The 25000-nt window shown below is 34.8% G+C and overlaps 1 pseudogene; it reads left to right on the forward strand.

Annotated features, from left to right (window-relative positions):
* The window catches only part of LOC135207350 (uncharacterized protein DDB_G0271670-like), a 413226-nt pseudogene that overhangs the window by 345907 nt on the left and 42319 nt on the right, over positions 1-25000 (forward strand).

The following is a 25000-nucleotide window of genomic DNA, read 5'->3' on the forward strand; positions in this document are numbered from 1 at the left end:
ATTCATTTACTTTTGCCAAAGAAATTTGTGATCTAGAACTAGGTAATTGTGTTCTTGTAAGTTTCGATGTTAAATCTTTATTTACTAATATTCCATTAGCAGAAACCATTGATATATGCATCAACAACTTGTTTAATGACTCCAACAGTATCCGTAATTTTAATAAACAACAGTTACACAAACTGCTCACATTAGCTGCGTATGAATCTTATTTTATGTTTAACGCAAATGTATATAAACAAAAAGATGGTGTAGCAATGGGAAACCCTCTCGGTCCTACTTTGGCCAATGCCTTTTTATCTCATCACGAAGTTGTTTGGCTAGATAAGTGTCCAGTTCTTTTAAACCACTGTTCTACCGACGTTATGTAGATAATACATTTTTAATTTTTAGATCTGAAGAACATGTAGCCCTGTTTCTTGATTTTTTTAACTCAAAACACCAAAATATTTAATTTACTTCAGAAGTAGAGAACAATAATACTTTAGCTTTCTTTGACGTGCTCGTAAGTGAACACAGCGATAACACTTTTTCAACATCAGTTTACAGGAAACCAACATTTACAGGACTCACAACTCAATTTTCTTCATTCATCCCTATAGTTTATAAACGCAACTTAGTCTGTACACTTGTGACCCGTGCCTTTAACATTTGTTCAAATTATTTTAATCTTCATTCAGAATCTCAGTTTATAAAAGAAATGCTTCAAAAAAACGGTTTTAATATTCCTTTCATAGATACACATGTTGGTAAACAGCTAGAAAAGTTATTGTTCCCGAAAATTTCCATTTTAAAAGCCAATAAAGCAGTACTGTATTTTACTATGTTTTTCTATGGTAATAAGATTTTTCTGTCTAAAAATGACTACTAAAACTTTTAAGAGAATTTTATCCTCAAGTTAATGTTAGGGTAGTCTTCAAGCCTAAGTATACTATTGGTGGTTTGTTTAAGTACAAAGACATCGTACCCCAGAACTACAGTCTCATGTTGTTTATAAATACGAGTGCAATTGCTGTAATGCAATTTACGTGGGGAAAACAAAGCGCCAAGCACGTGTATGATGGTTTGAACACTTGGGAAGCTCAGTTAGGACAAGCAGGCTTTTAGCAAAACCACCATTCAGTGCCATACGGGATCACGCAGAAAATAGTGATCACCCTCTAAGGTTAGATTCATTTTCCATTCTCTAGGTTAGATTCATTTTCCATTCTCTCTAGTCGTGTGGCCCCCATGGAGCTGGCAATAGTAGAAAGTCTCTACACTTTAAAGTTGAAACCTTCCCTCAGTAACAACGAGAGGTCCACGGAGATGCTGTGTTTTTAAATTTTTAGTGTGTATGTTTGTATGCCTTCATGATGCAGGTATTTACTTTTTTTTTAATATTGCTTCTTTTCCTTTTTTATGCTTGTACATTACTCTTTTTTTTATTATATATACAATGTAACCTTTGTGTAACATTTCTTATTCTAATGATCGATTGTAATTTAGTGATTTTCTATTTTTTTTTTCTTTCTGTGTTTTTGTATAGACCTGATGATGGAGACAGTTACTCCGAAACCGGTAGTCATAACAAAATGAAGGATGTTTTATGTACAAGTGCTGGTTTTACTCTTTCTAGCAAGACTCCGTTTTCCAAAGGATAGATCAGTTGCAGATATATATATATATATATATATATAATATATATATATATATATATATAAATACATATATATATATAATATATATACTATATATATATATATATATACATATATATATATATATATATATACTATATATTTGATATATATATATATATATATATATATACATATATATATATATATATATATATATATATATATATATTATATATATATATAAATAAATACAATATATATATATAATATATATATATATATATAATATATATATATATATATGTATTTATTTATATATATAGATATATATATATATATATATATATATATATATATATATATAAGTAATATATATATATATATATATATATATATAAATATATATATATATATAGTATATATATATATAACTTATATATATATAATATATCGGGTATATTTATGATATATGATATATATATATATATATATATATACATATTATATATATATTACATGAAACCAATACTTCTCGGCTCCTTAATATTAGGATACATTTTTTTCAATGAAAATCTTGAACGCAAATTCAGATTGAGGGTCTGCTTGCAAAACCCATTCAAACGCACTAAGAAATTGGAAAAGTTATGAGTTTAATGCTGGTGGGTCGCTGAATTTACACCGATCTAACGACTATGACCTCACATTTCACTTCTTTAATTTGTTTTCCTTTTCATACTGAACCTAAAAAAAGACTGGAGATTGGAGAAAATGTATGTTTTTGAAATACGTTTTTTTCGTCTTGATTGCACCGATGCCAACCTAAAAACAGATAAAATGAATAACAAGATTTAAAAAGAATTTTTCTATTCACTATAAACTTTCCTTAGGATCTATCAAATACAGAAAAATTCAGAGCCAGAATGATCTCAATACAAACATCATTTCCTATTTTGGAATCAAATATTTTATCGTTACGTAAACCTTTACACTTTAAGCACTTTTACCGGTTAAGGGTATAGCCATTTCGGTCATTTCACCTGTCTAATGAACCTTCTTCTTCTCTTTGCGCAGGGGAGAGCGGCCGAGACCGAGAAGCATTACGCGAAGTCAGGAGAGTGGAAGGTTTATCCTCTTCCGGATCCGAAGAGAACAATAAGGTAAGAATAGCCAAAGGCTGACGTAGCCTTCTTCTCTAAGTGGCCCCATACACTGAACGATTATAGGAACGATTGTCTGAACGATTGTAGTAACAAACACACACACACATACACACAGCATCCAGACCGTACGAACGATCTCCGCACCGATTTCAGTGCGAACAAAGATCTTGTCTCGGGAAGACATGGTATCATCTCTAGAAGAGACGTGCGCGATAGCGTTATATCGGCAGACAAACACATTACATTGAACGACCTGTGTCTGACATACATAAGTCGCAAGCCAGCACCCTGGTCGTGACAGATTTCCGCTGAAATCGTTCAGGCCACGAAACTCCACCCACTTTTGCAGTCAGACAAGCCCATACACAATGTTTTAGTTCGTTTCATTGTTTGTTTGAATGGTGTTTTACGTTGCATGGAACCAGTGGTTATTCAGCTACGGGACCAACGGCTCTACGTGACTTCCGAACCACGTCGAGAGTGAACTTCTTCTATCACCAGAAATATATATCTCTAACCCCTCAGTGGCATGCCCGAGAATCGAACTCGCGGCCACCAAGGTGGCAGGCCAACACCATACCGATCACGCTACTGAGGCGCTCACACTGTTTTAGCGAACGATACAGACAATCGCTCATACAATAGTTCAGTGTATGGGGTCCTCAAGTCTTTATTCCTTCCTTCTCCCAGCCCCTTTTCTAAGCCTCGTTTGATTGGCGGTCAGCAGGATGCCTTTGCTTATATTCCATCTCTTTGGATCATCTATGATCTTTATTAATTATAATATATTCCCAGCTGTTAAAAGTTTAATTAGCGTGCTGCCTTCTTTGAGAAATTCATAAGCGCGGAAGGGCAATCTATTTTCCTACATAATTGTAAATATAAACAGGGATAACTTCGTAAACACTTCGAACATAGGTTTAAAAAGTGAAAAAATAAAAATCACAGTGAGAATGTGAATCGTATACATTGAATTGTTAACGAAAGAAGCGGTATAAACTCCTGACTGTTATGGCTTGAAGGTGTAAGTCAAATGAAGGCAAACCAATGATAAGGGAAAAATACGCAAAAGATGCATGATAATTTAGTTGTCGTACATCTGTCAAAAATAATAGAATGAAAAAATAAAATTGCAGTACCAAATGGAGATGAAAGAATCTGACAGACAAAAGTATGAAATAATCCAACTTAGCATTTCAATTCACACAAAAAGAAAAAAAAAATACCGAAGCGCTACCAAGTAATTGTTTGCCACCTGAGACGAGTATTAACGTTCCCTTCACACACGGACAGCAATGTCTTGCTGAAGAATTTATGCGCCGTTATACGAAACAGAAGCAGGGTAGGCCGGGATTCTCTTATTCTCACAGAGCGAACTGAATTCCATCCGCGTGACACAGCGTTTTCAGATACCGGATACAGTGGCAAAATTATCCACAGTCCCTTTTCCCGCAACATTGATTTTAATTAACAGTTCTGTCAGAAAGGTGGAGGCCACACATTTCAATCTAAGGGAATATAGATGCAAATGCAGACACATGACGATCGCGCGCGCACGTGTATTCGATTCTGTTTTAAGCGAGGTGCGTAAATAGCTTCTAAGCTTTGAATTCAATTGCTTAGAGCAACTACTGAAGTGGATTTTTAATGTAACAAACTTTTCATACTTTTTGCACGCGCTAAATACAGTAATGGTGTGTGTGTGTGTGTGTGTGTGTCATCTACCAAGAACGAAAAGTTTTGGTGGCATCCTGCAAATGTTTTCAGCATTTTCATACAATTTTATTACCTCTCTCAAACTGATTTTTTTTTCTGTTCCATGTTAATGTGTATTGTGGAGAGAAAATCAAATTGCTAAGTGCAACTCTCAATTTCATTAACAAATAGGGCGTAGTTTACAACTTATGCAAGTGTCAGTGTGTTTATGGAGAGAGAAGAGAGAGAGAGAGAGAGAGAGAGAGAGAGAGAGAGAGAGTGTGTGTCGTGTGCTTTATGGAGAAGATAGACGAGAGAGAGAGCAGAGAGAGAGAGTGAGTGTGTGTGTGTGTGTGTGTATAGGTCTAAGAAATCACAAAAGTAAGCACGAGATTTTGTTTATTAGCTGAAGCCACAGGGAAAATTTAAAAAAGAAAAGACAGAGTACCAGGTACTTTCGTGTATTTAACACGTGTTAAATACACGAAAGTACTTGGCCATCTGTCTTTTATTTTTTTAAATTTTCCATGTGGCTTCAGCTAATATATGTATATATATATATATATATATATATATATATATATATATATATATATATATATATATATAACGAACCATTCACTGTTTTGTGGATAGTCCTTCCTTTTTTTGCGAGTTTTTTTTTCAAATTTTCCGGCTTCAAGATGACAGATATCTCGTAATTCGTTGCCTGGTGAGCCACGTCACCCCACATAACCCTGAGCATCTTGCTTGCCAAGTGCTTTGGTGATGTCAGTGAATGCTAAAATTGAATGTCAATCCGAAAGATAGTGAACAAAACAGATTAGTCCAAAATACGACGTCTCATTGGCTTTTTAGCCATCTCAATATCAGGATATAGTCTTTCTTTTTATTTCGCGCTACCTCAGCGTCCATTTCTTTCTTACTTTCTTTAAATCTTCAGCAGGAGCCCCTTCTGGACAGTATACAGACCACTATACACCCATGATGGCTCCAAAAGAAGAGAGAAGTTATGAGAAAAGGTGATAAATAAAAAAATATGACAGAACAGAAAATAAAACCGATAAACCTGCTTTCAGGAGACGTCAGCTGAGAGTAGGAATGAATTCGTTCTTTGCCTAAACATTTGCAGATCAGAAGATTCCACAACTGCACTAGGTAAACTATTCTTCATTTTAGTTGTAGCCCAGGTGAATTCCTAGCAAACCGAGTGTTTTTAAACCTTATTATAAAAAACGGTATACTGCTGCAGCAGTAGCAGCCTGCTCAGCGTTTCGAGCAAAAGCAGCGCAGTAGTTCACCGGTCTGGTATAGTTGGTCACCATTAACCAATTTCCATTTAGGGGCAGACGGCAATAATTTTATTTAATCAATTGGGAACGGCGATAAAATCAGCCTGTAAGAAACAGAAAATGGATCACACCCTCCGCCAGATAAAGAAATTCAAGCCTGCAATGATAGTTATCGTCAACGACTTATACATAATTCAATAAGTGTTAGATAATACAAACGTTCCTGTGATCTCTGGCAATGTTTGTTAGGAGGATTATGGACATGAGTGCTATTGTATGTATGTTCGCATGTACGTATGTATAATCTAATACCTGGAAATAACAAGCTGAAGTTTAGTACCTACATACTGAACTTTTGCCAGCTATTATATTTTCTTACAATTAAATAACGATTTTTTTTCTCGCTTGACTTTTGAGCATTACATAAATGTTAGTAACTTTATTTTTCGAATTCCTGAAGTGACAGGATAAAAGACTAGTTACAGAAGATTACGAGGAAGCTGTATAAGGAAGTTAAACACTGAAAGTTGAAAAAAAAATAATAATAATAAGCATTGTGAACGAAAATTCACTGAGGACCCGAGCAATTTTCCAAGGTGAAAAAATATATAAATTTGAAGAGAAAAGAAATATTTGGGTTTATAAGACATATGAGATACTGACATACACGTGAAAAAAGTAAATTATAAATTGAAAAGCAAATAAATAATTATTAACTAAATAAATAAATTAGTGAAAAAGTGTAAAATTTGGAGAGAAGATAGAATTAGGTATGATAAAAATAAATTACTGCGTTAAAAACACACTTAAAAACATACTTAAATGCGCTAACATTTGCCCGTGAACAATGAGAAATTTACGTTGAAAGGCAGATAAAAAAATATTAACCAAATAAATAAAAAAAAAATATACAATTTCAGGATTCAAAATAAATAACTGTATTAAAAAGACATATACGAAGATACCTAAATCCACTAATATTAAAATTTTGACCGTGAACAATGCAAATTCTAAGTGGTAGGGTAAACAAAAATAAATGAATGAATGAAGTAATATACAGACATTCATGAGTTAACAACGTAAATTATACTCTGAAGGGTAAATGGAAAAATAAAAGAATAATGCAAAGTTCTTTGGGGAAATGCACGGACCATAATGACAAGGAAAACTGATCCTCATAAGATTACACGTACAAAATACTGCCTTATCAGGAAGCCCAGAACGGGGGGGAGAAATGGCTGCTATTATGTTATCCATTTCAGGACAAGACTCAGGCTGCCATGTAATGACGCTCTCGTATAATGGCGGAAGTTTGTAGAGAACGGGTTTCGTCCACAGTTTCGCAAGGAGTGTGCATGGAGATGGGTCGTTTTCCTCTCTCTCTTTCTCTCTCTCTCTCTCTCTCTCTCTATTCAAAAAATTCCAATTATCCAGCACGGTGAAAAATCTTCTTCATTCAAAGTCATTAATTAAAATTTCATTCCCCGCCTCCCGCCATTCCCCATACCTACCGGAGCCTCCAAGCCCTGTACTCCCAACTTCTCTTCTACCCCCCTCCCTCCCTCCCTCCTCCTCCTCCTCCCCCTCCCCTCCTCCTCCTCCTCCTCCTCCTCACTGAAAATTGATAATACTCTCATCACATTCTCGTCTCTCTTCGTCACCCTTATCACTTAAAGTTTACGTCATCTGCGCTCATCTTGACTGCTTTGGGTACTTCATACATTTTTTTTTTTCTTTTTATGCATTTATTATTTTCTTTTATACGTCTCTCTTAATTTTCTGTATCAGTGGAAATTCACATTCTGTAATCCTTTTCTTTTTTTTCTTATCAATCACAATTTCAGCCTACACACTAATGAAAAATGCTAAATTTGACGTTAACTCTCGAATACCTGTTAATCACCACAAAAAAATAAAGTAAGCTTAATTATCTTTACCATTTCAGAATAAAGCTGTATATCTTAAGTGGTAGCACCATGTATACGCACATACAAAACCATACACACAAATTCGCAAAATGTTACCGTGTGTCACATACGAAGGTACGCGACTTCAAGGATAAAATATTCCACTCGCTAAAGCAGTCATTGAAAATCAGAGGTATATGTGAATCAAGGGAAAATGTAAGCAAGGAAATAAAAGATAAATGGAAGGACTGGTAGTAAATGGAATGGAACTCATTAAACACAAAATAAGGACGCCCGGGATTATGGATATCTCCATATAATTAGGAGAAAGAAGGGCGCCTGATGTCTTTTACGCGTACACGGGATATGCAGCTGTGTGCACGCGCGTGAGGGTGTTTCTGTTGCGTGCGGGTGTATGTGCGCGCCTTGATATCATTTGCTAGCTGAAAAGCCGATAATAATTTCCCGGCCATTATCTCCGGAATATCTCGCATACTACGTTTTAATCACTGTGACTAAAAATGAGAATCCTTCATACTCCGTGTGCATTAAATGACTGTATACTGCATTTACATAAAAGCCAAATTACGTGCAAATACATAATGCAGAAACATAAGAGAGGAATGACTATTTTGAGAAAGGAATGATACGAATGTTACGAGAAATCAATACATCATCTTTAATCACTGTAATAAACTAAGGTCTTCTACTTTAGCTCGAAACTTTCAAAAGTTGCGATTAAAAGAAACAACACAACAACAAATGGATAATAAACTTCGTAAGAAAGAACAAAGATGAAAAGTGCTCAAGAATAAAAGGGAGGACAATGTAATAAAAACAAATACCACAGAAGACTTACCAAGGAGAATAACGAGAAGAGTGATATTTGCAATATGACACAAACAAGTGGTTTTAAAAGCAAAAGTAAATAAACCAGAAAACAAAAAGGTTTACAAATAATGAAAAAAAGAAACGCAGGACCGAAATACCCTTTGGCCAAGTATGGAGGAAGAAGAAGAGAGAGCACAGATTAGTAAAGGGAGGCTGGAGAGAGAGAGAGAGAAGAGAGGAGGAGAGGAGACGAGAGAGAGCGAGAGAGAGTGAGGATGAGGAGAGAGGAGAGAGAGCATGACCTCCTACTATAAAAGAAAGATATTTTGATGTACTTCCATGTCAGGAGGAGGAGGAGGAGGAGGAGAGAGAGGAGAGAGAGGAGGCAGGAAGGACGTAATACAATCATGCTTTGTTAGGGCGAAAGAAAAAAGATTTCTCCGCGAGAGAGGATGAAACTCCGGCCAAAGAAGGGAAACCTCTTTTCACTCTAGGAAATATCCGGACAGAGCGAGAGGTGAACCTGAAAACATCTGTGCAGAAACATAGATTTTAATGGATGAGAAACCTCCCTAAATAAACAAATTTAAAAGAAAATAAAAGCACGCTATAAAATACGTTAAATAATTCCGGGTAAGGAAAATTTTGAGAAAACGGGAAGCTTGGAAAACGAGGCGAATTAGTCACGGCGTGACAATTAAATCTGCATTGGAACCAACTATGAGGAACTTGTATCATGACAGGAGGGTCAATGGCCGACACAATATACAGAAATGATACCTAAAGTTCCCATATTGGAGCTCATCGCACTAGAATATTTCCAAACGAAATTTAAATGTCTCAGTAGGCGTGATCGGTACGGTCTTGACCTGCCACCTCGGTGGCCGCGACTTCGATTCTCGGGCATTCCATTGAGGGGTCAGAGCTGTGTATTTCTGGTGATAGAAGTTCACTCTCGACGTGGTTCGTAAGTCACGAAAAGCCGTTGGTCCCGTTGCTGAATAACCACTGGTTCCATGCAACGTAAAACGCCATACAAAACAAACGAAATTTACCACAAAATAAGAAGACCAATAAGCGCTGTATCTCACTTATCACATTAACCATACACAGAAGGATGAAGAGGATATTCAAGAAGCAAGTGAGACATTAAGGAGAGAATAAAAACCAGCGGTAAGATGGTAGGCTAGAAATTTAGGGAAAATAAAGGGAAAATTTCATGAACGAATGCATTTCAGACTAAGAGATATGCAATCAAGAGATCCCCTCCTATCGGGGCTGAACTTGAACTCAAAGGCCATCATGAGTGTCACTATCCATTACAGCGACCTCGAAAACCATAGATTAGACACTAATATCTGTTGTCTTCGGTCATTTTTACATTTCTCCTTAGTCAGTGGCTGCCCTGTCTTCTTCTTTCTCACTGTTATCCCTAAATTAAGGGGTCGGTTGCCTGATACTCCCTGAAGTGAATGCAGTACTGGTTCGATGGAGTGAGTGGTCTGAAGGACTGTTCAATGGAAGAAAAAGAAATGCAAAGCAAAATCATGCGGGATGAAGAGGTCAGTGTAACCATTCAAGTCTGAGATTATTTGTTGTCAACTGAGGACACAAGGAAGGCTAGATGGAAGTTGAAGAATGAAAAACCACCAAGAGTTGATGGGATTATATATGAAATATTGCAGGGCGGAGGTGATCGTATGGCTATGATGCTGACCTAGGTTTATAATGTATGTTGAATGAGGGATAAGTGATATAGGCCGCAATGTTACTTAGCATACTAGGGAATACAAAGGACATGATTTTGATTGAGAACGTAAGACAGATGGCAAAAAGACTGAAATGGTATGAACATTTGGGGTTTAGAAACAGGAGTTGTCATAAAACTATGTAGCGTACTTAGAGGTATAAGATGCTTGTGACCGAACGTTAATGTGAAGGTTGTTGATGCACGGTACAGAAGGTAAGAAATGGAAGTTTTTATGATGGGACCAACGGATGTACTAAAGTGGATGATCACAGGACGCTCTGGTGAAAGAGAGGGACTGAAACAAAATGGTCTGATGCCTCCAAGACTGTTAATATCTTAATGGATGCGGTGAGGCGGAAGTCACAGAAACGAGTTTAATCGTAGTTGTCTAAACATTGCTGTATTTAAAAATAAATGACAAATGGTGATTGAATGGTTCAAGTGTCCTGACAATATAGGTCTGGCTGGGTTAAAGGAAAGTTAAGAGTAAATGTGAGAATAAGTCTGATTTCCCATGTGAATGAACAGGAGGGCTAATGAAGAGAATGTTTTCTGCACAAGGAATTCATCCACAAACTCATCAGTTAAAATATGAGTGTGACAGAGACCAAACTGTTCGACTTTCCCAGGAACCACTCCCTTTCAGGAAAAATAACTTAATTTTGTACATACATACACACACACACACACACACACACACACACATATATAATATATATATATATATATATATATATATATATATATATAATATGTATGTATGTATATATATAAATATATATAATAATATAATATATATATATATATATATATATATATATATATATATATATATATATATATATATATATATATATATATATATATGCGTGTTTGTGTGCATGTGAGTGCGCAGAAAATTTGTGTTCCTATCTTGGTGAATATTACTCAGATCACTCGGGCTTATAATAATCATATGTCCTCTCTCTCTCTCTCTCTCTCTCTCTCTCTCTCTCTTTATTACGAGCTTTTATGATGAATGGATTTTTACAAAGGCTTTCTTTGTAATCATAACGGACCAGTCGCATTTTAAATGCGTGAATAAACTGAGTTTGATGAAAATCAGTCAAACCAAATCCCACTGACGATGCAACATTTTTTTGTAAACAACAGCCATATTAATATACCCTTGACATATATATATCAACGCAGGCAATAAGTTACATAAAAAGAATAAGCTCAATTTGGCACAGAGCGCGCCATGTCTTTCATTCTGTTGACAAAGCTAAGTAAAACTAATGTCATATACACGGGGCTGAATATTTGTAAACAACACAATGTTGATTAAATTTAGCCTTTTCTGAATGCAAATTAAGGGTCTTTTAGCATGTGAACTGTGAGTCACGTTTAGATCTCAGTAACGTCCTTTATCAAAACATGAACTTTTCAAAACGTGTCCCCTTATTTGACTTCAGTACATGTTCCGTGTCTAACGGGCATTAAAACCACCTGCCCGCCCCCGCCCGCCCCCCCATATATATATATAGATATATATATATATATATATATATATATATATATATATATATATATATATATATATATATATTATATATATATATATATATTATATATATATTTATAAATATATCATATATATCATATATATATATATATATATATATATATATATATATATATATATATATATATATATATATATATATATATATATATATATATATATATATATATATATAATTTTAAACCTAGTATTCTGCCAATTAAATGAAGATTATCTTCGAGATTAAAATACTGCGTTAAATTTCAGCACTTTTTTTTACAAGGTTTAAATCTATCCATTTTCGGCAAAAGTAAAGATAACTTAGAAGTTAGTATCTAGAAGGCGTTAGCTTTTATGGGGAATTCTAGGTGGCAGCATTCACTGATTTTCTTATAGCTACGAAAGAATTCATTATGCAGTCAATGCATTTATACTTTCAAGAAATTAAATAATCATACAATATTTCTTATTGACAAACGACACCTTTAACATTATGAAGAAATCAATGGGAAAACTTTATCGTCCAACAATTTAAAAATGGATACCCATTTGATAAAAGAAAAGATAAAATCTTCACAAAGATATGATCAAGTTAGAACAGGAAAAGACTAATAAATAAACACGGAAATCAATAACCAATATTTCATCGACATGTTACGTGCGCTGACCTCTTGATTTATATATAGGTATATAAAAAAAGAAAAAATTACCTTTAAATGTGTTGCACCAACTGACCAAAAAACCAGAATTCTTTCTCCATCTAACATTTTGTAATTTTGTTCAACGACCGCTAACATGATTACAAAGCTGATAAAATGAGATTTCCACGATTTTCTTGACGCAGTCAAACACGACGTGAATTTGGCCGATAACAAGATTCAGATTTGGTTGGCAAAGTTCATATCATAAACTTTAATCTGCGTGACAGTGGGTACAACATTTTCATATGACGGTAATTGTGGCTTATCAGAAAACTTATGTCAAATGTAACAGTAACGGTTCAGTATCCAAGTAGTAAGAGCGCAGAGAGAGAGAGAGAGAGAGAGAGAGAGAGAGAGAATGAATAGGGTTTGTGTATTAGGCGAATGCAGGACTACAGAAGAGGTGTGAAAAATAATCTTTGTAAACATAAGGAAAAAAATTAATTTTTGAGAACACAAGTGAAATTAATAGTGCCACAATTTGCATACCAACGAAGGACTTAATGACAGTTATGAGAGATCGAGAAAGCTACAAAAACGCAACAAAAAGGAAATATAAAAAATTGAGGGGAAAGGTGAGAAAATAATAATACTTATGCCTTCCATCATTTCCTTCTGTTCTTGCAATACACACATTTACACACACACACACACACACACACACACACACACACACACACACACATATATATATATATAATATATATATATATATATATATATATATATATATATATATATATAATATAATATAACTCTTCTTCATTCAATGCGTACATGTCCTGATCCTGACCGTGTTTATAAATAAACAAATCCGAGCTCCAGAGCGAGTTCTCATTGGAAATTGTACCTAATTATGTTATTCCTCCATTAACTTCGAAAATTAGGCCATTGTTAGTTAAGTATTAATAGAAATACGTCATTAGTAGTTTGGTATTAATAGAAATATACAATCAACACAGTAACGGCAGCCTAATGGCTTTTGCGCTTCATGTCTGAGTATTTGCTTTCGAATTATATCTGGTAAATAGCATGCATGGACCTCTGCTAATCAGTATGAGTATCCAATAAGTAGTGTAGATACTCACATGTATGTGTGTACGTGTGTGTATATGTGCACGTATGTATGTACGTATGTATATATATATACACACATACACATATAAAAATATGTGTATATGTGTCTATATATATGTGTGTATGTATATATATACATATACATACATACATATATATATATATATATATATATATATATATATATATATATATAGTGTGTGTGTTTGCGTATAAGCACAGGTAACTATTCAGTATCACATATGCAGTATTACATAATAGCTATCCAAAATTACGATATGATAACAATGTATTACAGGATATCTCCGTGACATTTTGCACTAAGTAATCATGTCTGACGTCAACCGGTTCATCATTGTAGCTATAAGCTTGAATCCCCCGATAAAATAGTTTGTGATTTGAAGAAGAAATCCGCTTTGTACTTTTTTTTTTTTTTTTTAATTGAGAAACTGTTGAGGTGAATAATCCTAACCCATATCTAGACGAAAGAAAGAAAAAAAAGAGGAGGAGGAGGAGGAGGAGGAGGAGGAGGAGGCAAATGAAAGCAGCTGCAATTAGCAGATTTGTGTTAAGAATAACAGCATTTACTGACAGGTTTTATAAAATGTATTATGATAGTTCTGTGTTGAGAATTCATCTCCATTGGCTCCTCACTCTTCCAGCCAAGTGCTCTCTAGGATGCCAAATAAAATGACCCCTTTTTTTTTATTCTACCCTTCCAGGATGTTGCTGTGACGATGACTCAGACCGGGATGGCGGAGGCGAGGCCCGACACCCCGAAGAAGTACACCTGTGCTTGTGGCCTCTCGCAGGAAGACCGCAAGAGCAAATTCTCAGGTGAGGAAAAAAAAAAAAAAAACTTGTTTGTATCACTTCTTTCTTCCTATCTCTCTCAGATAGGGAAAAAGAGAATTGCGACTCTCTCTCTCTCTCTCTCTCTCTCTCTCTCTCTCTCTCTCTCTCTCTCTCTCTCTCTCTCTCTCTCTCATATTTTTCGTCTATCGCATTTCCTAAATAATTTGATGTGTGATAGTCCAGTTCATATATTTGGTGGTCGTGTCCGATCATTATTAACCCGAAACTTGTAAAATATTCCTTAGTTAAATGAGTAAGATTCCAGGTAGCCTTGCCCATCGACAACTTCCAAAAGCGCAATCGAAAGACTAGTATGAACCAAAAAATAGTGGTTCGTACTCCTTACAGCTGTGTATGTAGGTATCATTTTTTTTTCAATGTACATGGTTATCCTGAATCGAATTATTCCCGTGACTAGAATACTAAAACAGTTATAGAAGTAAGGTATGATGGCAGAGAAGTATAGTTGAAAAAAATACGTAACGATTATGTGCACAATAATGTCAGTTTTGATTTATTGTTATTACCACCATTACAGCAATCCAAACTTCACATATATGAAAACTTTAGGTCCTTTTAAAGCACAGTCAACTACAGACCGCAACGCAAGCAAGCAATCGTCTTCATTACAACAATTCAAACGCAAAGCTGCCACCAAAGGACAATATATATAAATAGAAAAACATTAGCCGATTTAAAGTTATTACTACCATTACAACAACCAACACTGCGTTGATGTGAAAAGTTAAGATCCTCTTAAAGCACAGCTTACCACACAACGCTACGCAAGCAAGCAGAAGTCTTCTTCGTTACAACAGTTCAAACGCTAAGCTGCCACCGAAAGCGAGTTATTTAAAAGTTCCTCGGAGCGGAAGTTCTTTTCGCGAGTTTATAGTCCCGAGTTTCAAACGAGTTTTGGAGAAAGGGAGAAAGAATGTCCCTCCACCGTATCTTCTTTGAGTTACAAAGCTATATTTTCACGGGCTCGTTCGCTACAGAGTTACTGGGACGTCCCAGGGGCGGGGGGCGGCATTGTTCACAGAGGTAATGTGATGATAAAGGAGTCGCCATGATTCAAAATCCACAAAGATGAAGAAGAAAAAGGAAGATAACTGATGAATCTGGGTTATGCTGACACAGATAGTGGCAGCCAGAGATAGAATGGGACAGAGATAGACGCATAAAGCCCGTTGTGGATTATAGGTATGAATCACAGTCGGATTTCTCGATTCGTAATTCCTCATGACATTACGTTTAAAAAAAAAAATCACTTGTTATTCCGCACATCGAAGATCGAGGAATCTAGCAAAAATCTACCAGAATATTCTGCGATACACAACCAATTCACGTTAAATGACTGAATGTTGTGGTGAATATTCATGAATTATATTGTAAATAAAAGGACGAGGAGTACATAAATAAATCGCCTACAATTTCTTCAAGCACATATCCACATATTCTTCTAAGAGACTTCCATACTCGAACCAGAACTATTTATTCTCTCATTCCAAGAACGAGAAAAAGTTTTAGAAGAACTTTCTTTCGGGGGAACTGCAATACATGCTAACAATATAAAACCATCTTTGCCTCAAACTGAATACGTATTTTCATATGACATTTAATACAAGCACGTGCGCGTAAACACAAACTTATATACAGCCATATATAAGGTATATAGTGCTTAAAAAATCACAGTAGATGCACGTGACTTCATTAAATAAGCGAATACTAAGACATTGTCTTAGTAAAGACGAAAGCGTTTGGATTTCTGCCTATCATTTTCCTGTGGTATTCGCTTATATAAAGTATATAGTATATCATCACTTAGCGTCCCTTGACCAAAAGGGTTGAAAAAACAGGTAATATAAAAATACAGATTATCGCCCAATGTAACCATCGAATAAAAGTAAAAAAAAAAAAAAAAAAAAAAAAAAGCCATCAGCCATGCACTTCTAATCGACGACTCGTGCCGCAAACCACCTTCCTCCTCCTCCTCCTCCTCCTCCTCCTCCTCCTCCCACGCAATTCCCTTAAGAAAAAGAATAACTCAGGCCCCCAAACATCATAAAAAGAAACCCTGTAACTAACAAAGAGTAGAGTAAGGAGAGGCCATTACCTCGTCCTAACAACCTCGCCCAGAGAGATAAAGCCATAAGAATCCGGGGCAATTTCCTCCAGGCAATATCTCTGTTTGGTTGCTTACGTCAAACCTCGCGAATTTATAGTAAAGTTATTACGGCCGCGGATCCCGTCTCTGCATTGGCGCTTGAGACGAACTATGAGATGATTTCTCGGGATTTCCTCCTTGTAACTGCGGTTGGGGGGAACACGCGGCAAATGTATTAATTTATGTGGAATGATGGTCTTGCACTATAGCTTGCGATGAAATGCACACGACCATGCGCTAAGTCGAAACTCAAGTTGTTTGTGCCGGTGAAAGAAAGGAGAGAGAATGCATAGGCATATACATATCTCAATCTGTCTGTCTATCTTTATCTATATATTGATACATGAATGCATGTATGTAAGTGTGTATATATATTATATATATATTATATATATATATATATATATATATATATATATATATATATATATAATACCTATATATAATGTGATCCATATATTATCTATTGGTAAGGAATGAGTTTGCCGTTTCTAATCTGGTGCCAGCTTGACTTATTTCTGGCCTATATGTATGTATGTATGTATATATATATATATATATATCATATATATTATAGATATATATATATTATATATATATTATATATACATCTAAAAGGTTTAAAGCCAATCTGCAACCTCATAACCCCAGGGACCCCAAAAGGGGTGGGAGACGAGTAAGGAGAAGGCGCAGTAGATAAGTGAATAAACTAAATATGAGAACGTAACCCGCACAGAAAAATATACAAGCTAAATGACAAATAAACTATGAAGTGGGACTCATGTTCGCCTGCTCAAACGAAATAGTATTTGCTGAAAGTTGTAACTTTTGTCGTTCCAACGATTCAACTTCATGATTAAAAAGATAATTCCACAGTTTGGGCACAACAGCAACGAAAGTTCTAGAAAACTGGTTTTGTTTTCTTTGCTGTTGTTCGTCTGTTGCTTTTATTTATTTTTTTTTTTTTTGGGGGGGAGGGGGGCACATTGAACTGAAGGGTCACTCGCAGCAGCATGATGATTCAACTGTTAAAAGAGGGTGGAAAGTAAGATGAAGGAAAGCACATATGAACGGAGATACAATAAAAGAATTGAACGTGGTTGCAGCAAGGGGCCGAAGGGACGCTGCAAAGAACCGTGAGGAATTGTTGCATACTTTTTATGGACCATGATACATAATGCAATATAAGCATTGATAGCCTAAAAGTGCATGTTTACCTGCACACGGCATACCTATGTAATTTAAAGAAATCTCGGCAAATAACATGTAATCTTTAAACGAGCCCCCACTGAAAAACGCCCTCAAATTCGATTGCAAGCACAAACATGGGCCCAAGAAGAAGAACAAAAAAAAATACAGCTTACAAGTTTGCATGCAAATGGCCTTTCGCAGCCAACGTAAACACGTGACATATTCAGGACACTTTATAAGACGTTGAATGAACCTCCACCGGAACTCAACAGACACAAGCAGATTCGCGAGAGACTCTTTAGCCTGATCACAACACTTCACTCTCCAATTAAGTTCGATTTGACAAGGTCACCTTTCCACATTTTTCATCCCATGGAATTTCAATGGGGACGTCTATTCTTTAGACAATCCCTGGCAGAGGTTGATATTAAGAAATATAATAATAAAATAATAATAATAATAATAATAATAATAATAATAATAATAATAATAATAATAATAATAATAATTAATAATAATAATATGTTAAAAGATCCAGTTTTTCCATCTATATGTATAAAATATTTATATAATTACAGGATCTTCTGTGTGTATGTATGTATACTACACACACACACACACACACACACACACACACACACATATATATATATATTATATATATAATATAGATAGAATTATAGATTATATATATATATAGTTGAGGATCTTGTAACCATAAAAACCACAAGAAATAGTGTTCTGTCTATAATGGCAGCAGTAACCATTGCAAATTTCCCATAGAACAACAGATAAACAACTTTGAATGAAAAGCAAACATTCGTCCCCATTCTAATTCTGCCCAGATGAATATTACATATGAATAACACAATGCAAGTACAAGGGAAAAATTCCTTACGCAAAACCAGCGAGGAAAAAGACCATCACCTTAGGCAACACAGAAGAACTCCACAGGGTTGAGGAGGAGGAGGAGGAGGAGGAGGAGGAGGAAAAAGAAAGGAGCGAGCCTCAGGAGGTAGGAAATGAGGGGAACGGTTGAGGAGAGAGAGAGAGAGAGAGAGAGAGAGAGAGAGAGAGAGAGAGAGAGTCTTCATCCTATCTCGTTATACCATGAGGAAATTGTCCGGGGTTCTTTCTCCTTAATGGCCTTGGAAATTGGTGGACATTTTTCTCCCTTTGGTTGTATAACAAGGTGTAATTTTTTTTGCACTCTCAGAGTTTTCACTCCATTTTTTGGCTTTAAAAAAATAATATAACGGACACAAAGCATACAGCTAAAATACGCAACTCGCCCCTCAGGCCCCCTTTCTCTAATTAAAAATACACGAAAGATTCACCATGAGGAAAAATCTAGTAAATTTCCTGTCTCTTTTAAATTTCCTGTCTTTTAAATTTCCCCTCTTTTAAATTTCCTCTCTTTTAAATTTCCTCTCTTTTAAATTTCCTGTCTCTTTTAAATTTCCTCTCTTTTAAATTTCCTGTCTCTTTTAAATTTCCTTAATTTTAAATTTCCTGTCTCTTTTAAATTTCCTCTCTTTTAAATTTCCTTTCTCTTTTAAATTTCCTCTCTTTTAAATTTCCTCTCTTTTAAATTTCCTGTCTTTTAAATTTTCTCTCTTTTAAATTTCCTGTCTCTTTTAAATTTCCTGTCTCTTTTAAATTTTCTCTCTTTTAAATTTCCTATCTCTTTTAAATTTCCTGTCTCTCGATTACTCTATATGGGTAGAGCTATACAAATAACCATTTAACAATAGATAGTAAATGCTTTTTTTTAAATAATATATATATGTATATATATATATATATATATATATATATATATATATATATATATATCTTTTTCCTCTCATTAGAAAGGGGTGGAGCTACTTAGGCTAGAGCCTTCCAGTCCTAAAAAAAATCTATAGGGATGAAGTTGCTGGCCCATCCCATTTCTTGACCCCAGACGATGTTCGTGTCGATTTACAGTTGGATCGACTAATTATTATTGTTGTTTATTATTATTATTATTATTATTATTATTATTTTTTATGACTCAAAGTTCAAGCTTCCAAATAATATGGTGTTCATTTGGAAGAAATTAAAGAATACAATAGGAAATACAGAATGAAAAGATCAGATAGTAGAAAGAAAGATAAAATAACAAATTAATCAATATATATATATATATATATATATATATATATATATATATATACATGTAAAAAAATCATTAAAAGTACAAGGAAAATTGTCTTAAATTAGCAATGTACCATATTGCATCTCGGAGAGACTGCTCCTCTCAGGTGTGACATGCAACACCAGAGTTCTCTAAATGAGCTACGGCAACAGCAGTGAAATCTAGTCTATATACCACTTCCAGTCAACGACGGGTGTAGTCGGTTGGATTGGGAGAGGGAGATTGGAAAGAAATATATATACATACATATATATATAATATATATATATATATATATATATATATATAATATATATGTGTGTGTGTGTGTGTGTGTGTCTATATATATATTATTATATTATATATATATATATATTATATATATATATATATATATAATATATATATATATTTTTTTTTCTTAGTATTAGTGACCAAAACTGTACTGCATAGTCAAGATAGAGAAAAAAGAATGTGCTAATAAAGAATTGGGAGAGAGAGAGAGAGAGAGAGAGAGAGAGAGAGAGAGAGAGAGAGAGAGAGAGAGAGAAAAGCAAGTAAGGTAATAGGAAATGTGCAAAGAGACTGTCTCAACGATGCTGCTAAGGTTAGATTATATACTGAAGATTTTTGAGCCAGCTCTCCTCTATGGCAGCGAAGTGTGGATTCTGAGTGTAAATGAAATTTAAAAAAAGAAAAGGGTGGAAGGTGTAGAAACTACTTGTCTGTGTAGCAAAAGTGGCATTGGAAGAGCTGAAGGGGTGAGTATATGGAGGGGAAAAAAAGGAAAAAAAAAAGGCGGTAAAGAAATTAGCAAACATGAAAAGATGGAACAGGGTATTTTGGACAGATTCGGTCAGACAGAGAGACCAGTTTTGGACTGATTCGGTCAGATAGAGACCAGAGGACGATTGCTGGCGAAAAGAAAGTGTATTTTGGAAACACTGGGAGGAAGAGGGAAAGAAAACCTAGAGAGAGGTATTGGAAAGGAGTGGCCTTAACTTTCAGGAAACGAATGAAAGCGTGGAAATGGTGCAGTGGGTCCTTGTGCGGAGCGAGTCTTGTACTCCATTCCTTTCGATGAAAACGATTCAGGACTTTTTCCTTGAATAATTACTTGTATGCTGTTGACCTAGGCGGTAAATTATGTATCTGGTAGTTAGTTCACTGAAGTGAGGACCATATAGGGTGGAGATGGGAATGTGGTTAGTTAATTAAGAACAATAATGAAGCCATCCGGCAACTTCCACGAAAAGATGCATAAACGGGGCAAGATATACGTGTGTATATATGCATATATATACATGTATATATATGTATATACATATGCAGAGTATATGTATAGTATATATATTGTATGTGCGATATACATATATATCATACTATATATATTAATAATATATATATATATATTATATATAATATATTATATATTTATTATTATTTATATTATTCCATGTGCTATATACATCATTAACAGTAGTAATATTGTATAGTATATAGATTAGTATGTGGTGATAATATAATATTATATATAATACTATATTTTTTATATATTGTTTTTTCCACTTCCTTTTTCTTTTATGCCCCCTCCCCCCCCCCCCCCCCCCCCTTTACTTCCGCTGCTGTCGCTGCTGAAATACAGCTTTTTCAGGGCTGCCTTTCCAACGATTTTTAATATCGTCTGTATCGGAAATCACTTGTTTCGGAAATATCCATCTGCCGATACCCAGGAATTTCCTGCAGCTGTCCTGTCGCAGCTTATACATGAAGGATGGTTCATATCCCACGAATCACTAAGCTGTTGTAGAAATGATAGCTAGGTTTAGGCACTTAAGAGAGAGAGAGAGAGAGAGAGAGAGAGAGAGAGAGGATTACAAGTCACTTTGCCAATACAAAAGCTATGGATGTGAAACGACTCATAAACAAAGATATGTCAGAGAGAGAGAGAGAGAGAGAGAGAGAGAGAGAGAGAGAGAGAGAGTTACAATTCATTTTGCGAATACAAAGCTATGTATGTGAAACGACTCATAAACAAAGGTATGACAGAGAGAGAGAGAGAGAGAGAGAGAGAGAGAGAGAGAGAGAGAGACATTTGCAATTATTTAGTCTGTCGTTAAAACACTACTGATAAAAAAAATATGTACAAAAATCGCATACGGTGTACATGTAAAAATGCCACACATTCGAATTAACAAATACCTTGACTAATGCCGAAGAAAATGTGATGGTCTAATTCCGAATCCGTTTTCTTTGTCCGAAGAAAACAGAATAAGGGCTACTCCCTTTTAGCGTCCAAAGACATACTATCAAATGCGTTAAGCAAATGTAAGTCACATACTTAAATTCATCGCTCTCGCCTCTTACATAATTCACAGGATCCCTAATTCGAATTTCCGCTTTTCCCTTTATGCATCCATTTCCAAACTTAGAAACTTCATACTGAATTAGAGAATTAATTATGACATGACATGGCTGTTAATTACTTCCCCTTCCTTCTTTTTCAAGGGACGGTAATCCCAGAGGGAAATAATCTCGTATACTGAGTTCGATCATTAGAATGGCAGCTTCTCGGAAAGCATGTCCCCCCTCAATCGCAAGCATCGAAAATCAATGGTATCGACCTACGTAAGGTTCTCTAGAACGGCAAATTGCGCTTCGCAGCCTTCTCGGGTCTTTGTTTAGGCTAATCAGTGTTGGTGCTCCTGACACAAAATCGTTACTAGAAAATACGCCCGGCAAAAAATCAAGAGAAAAAGGACGACATACTTCAAGATGATGTATTAAGTGCTCAGCGCTTCATCAGTTATTTTTATTTTATTTTATTTTTTTTTATGGAAAATCATCAGTTTTTGTAAAGAGAAAGATGAACTTTCCTTTGTTATTACGGAAACATTACAACAACAGTTTTTTTTTCTTTTTTTTTTTATTATTCTGACAGTAAATCTCCGCAGTGGATATTATTGTAATATATGGAGGATGCCACAGGCAGTCAATCAAGACTTACTTCAGTGATATCGGCTGCGTATATTTACTGGCAACTGACGAAACAGCTACAAATCTTAAAAGTTATTAGCCAGTCACTATTACCCTCAGTGATATCGCCTGCTGTTATTTACTGTCAGCTGAAGAAAAACAGCTATACAGAACTACAAATCTAGAGATCTTATAGCTTTAAAAATGCTTTGATCTCAATCCCGTTGTCATAGCAACGTCTTACTGATCAAGGATGTCACGCTCAGAACTTTACTTCCTTGGCATGTTTATGATGGTCGCGTCGATTTGCTAACAAAGGCCATCAGTTTTCTCTTACGAAGGTTGATCAGTGACTTTTAAAAGCACCAAATGCACAAGCAACTGACACTGCATTATCGTGTGCATGTCACCATTATACAAAACTGAATTCATCTCGTTATCCAAATCTTGTTTGTATGGTGTTTTTACGTTACATGGAACCAGTGGTTATTCAGCAACGGGCCCAACGGCTTCACGTGACTTCCGAACCACGTCGAGAGTGAACTTCTATCACCAGAAATACACATCTCAAACCCCTCAGTGGAATGCAAGAGATTCAAACTCGCGGCCACCGAGGTGGCAGGCCAAGACCATACCGATCACACCACTGAGACGCTCGTTATCCAAATCGAATGCATTTAAATGAGACTTTAAGATAAAATTACGTATAACTTATATTCATCATAACCAGTATATTCGACATCGACCAGTATTCCTGGTGCTGCAAACATTAAGGTCCTTTATGTAACAGGGTATACCTTACCTGAGATGGAACTACTATGTGTAACAGCTTATCATTATAATAATTGCTGTTGCCAATGTTACCTACTTCAGTATCATTATTCGTTACAGTTATTCAAGTTGTGACGCTTCCGGTAATTACTGGACGTAATGATTAACACTCTATCCGTTTACAAATGCACAAGTAACACAATCCTCTTCTTGATATATAATACTTTCTAAATCCCTTTCATTAAAGCCACCCCAATGCATCGGATTGAAAATTAATTTTAGCCAATCTACATATCTATGGCCAATCCCTCATGATAATAAGATAGATAGAGAAGATAGAAAATGGATGGTAAGATATATTCACTCAATAAAAAACAAGTAAATAAAAAATTCTTATTATTTTAAAAATGATAAGAAATTATACATTCTTAACATATCAAAAATGATAAGAAATAAAAAGTTTTGATTATATCAAAAATAAAAAATTATAAAATTTTATCACAGCAAAAATGATACGAAATTAAAAATTCTGATTATATTAAAAATAAGAAATAAAATCTTATCATAGCTAAAATGCTAAGAAATAAAAAAAATTCTGATTATATTATAAGGAATCATAAAATCTTATCATATAAAATTAAGAAATTAAAAATTCTGATTATACGAAAAATAAGAAATTATAAGTTCTTATAAAAAATTATAAGAAATTAAAAAATCTGATGATATTAAAAATTAGAAATTAAGTTTCTTACATAAAAAATGATAAGAAATAATAAAAATTCTGATTATATTAAAAATGATAAGAAATTATACATTCTTGTCATATCCCAAAAAAATTATAAGAAATAAATAAAAAGTCTTGGATTATTATTTAAGAAAAACTGACAAGAAATGTATTTAAAGAATGAAAGTCAACCAAAAGATGACTTGGAGCATGAAGTATGCCAATTGACAGACTGAGATTCATAACAAAAATTAATTTCGTGCATGAAATATTTCATTCAAGACATTTGTTCATTCAAGGAAACTAAGTTTTACGGTTAATTCGGAGACTGTTCGTTTTAACGCATCGCTGAAAGTACCTGGTGCTTCTAAAAACAGGTATTGAAAAATATCATAATATTAAAATAACCGTCCAAAGGAAAAAAGTAGCAATTTAGTCCATGAAGGAAACAAGACTAACTTGCATGACATACTGCAAAAAAAAAGTCCCTTAAAATCCCAGTATATATATTCCCTGAAAAGTATACGATATAAAGCACTTTAACCATTTAGTGAATCGATAATCTACCACTGGTTGTATT

The sequence above is a fragment of the Macrobrachium nipponense genome, chromosome 32 (assembly GCF_015104395.2).
Source record: "Macrobrachium nipponense isolate FS-2020 chromosome 32, ASM1510439v2, whole genome shotgun sequence".
Lineage (NCBI taxonomy): Eukaryota > Metazoa > Arthropoda > Malacostraca > Decapoda > Palaemonidae > Macrobrachium > Macrobrachium nipponense.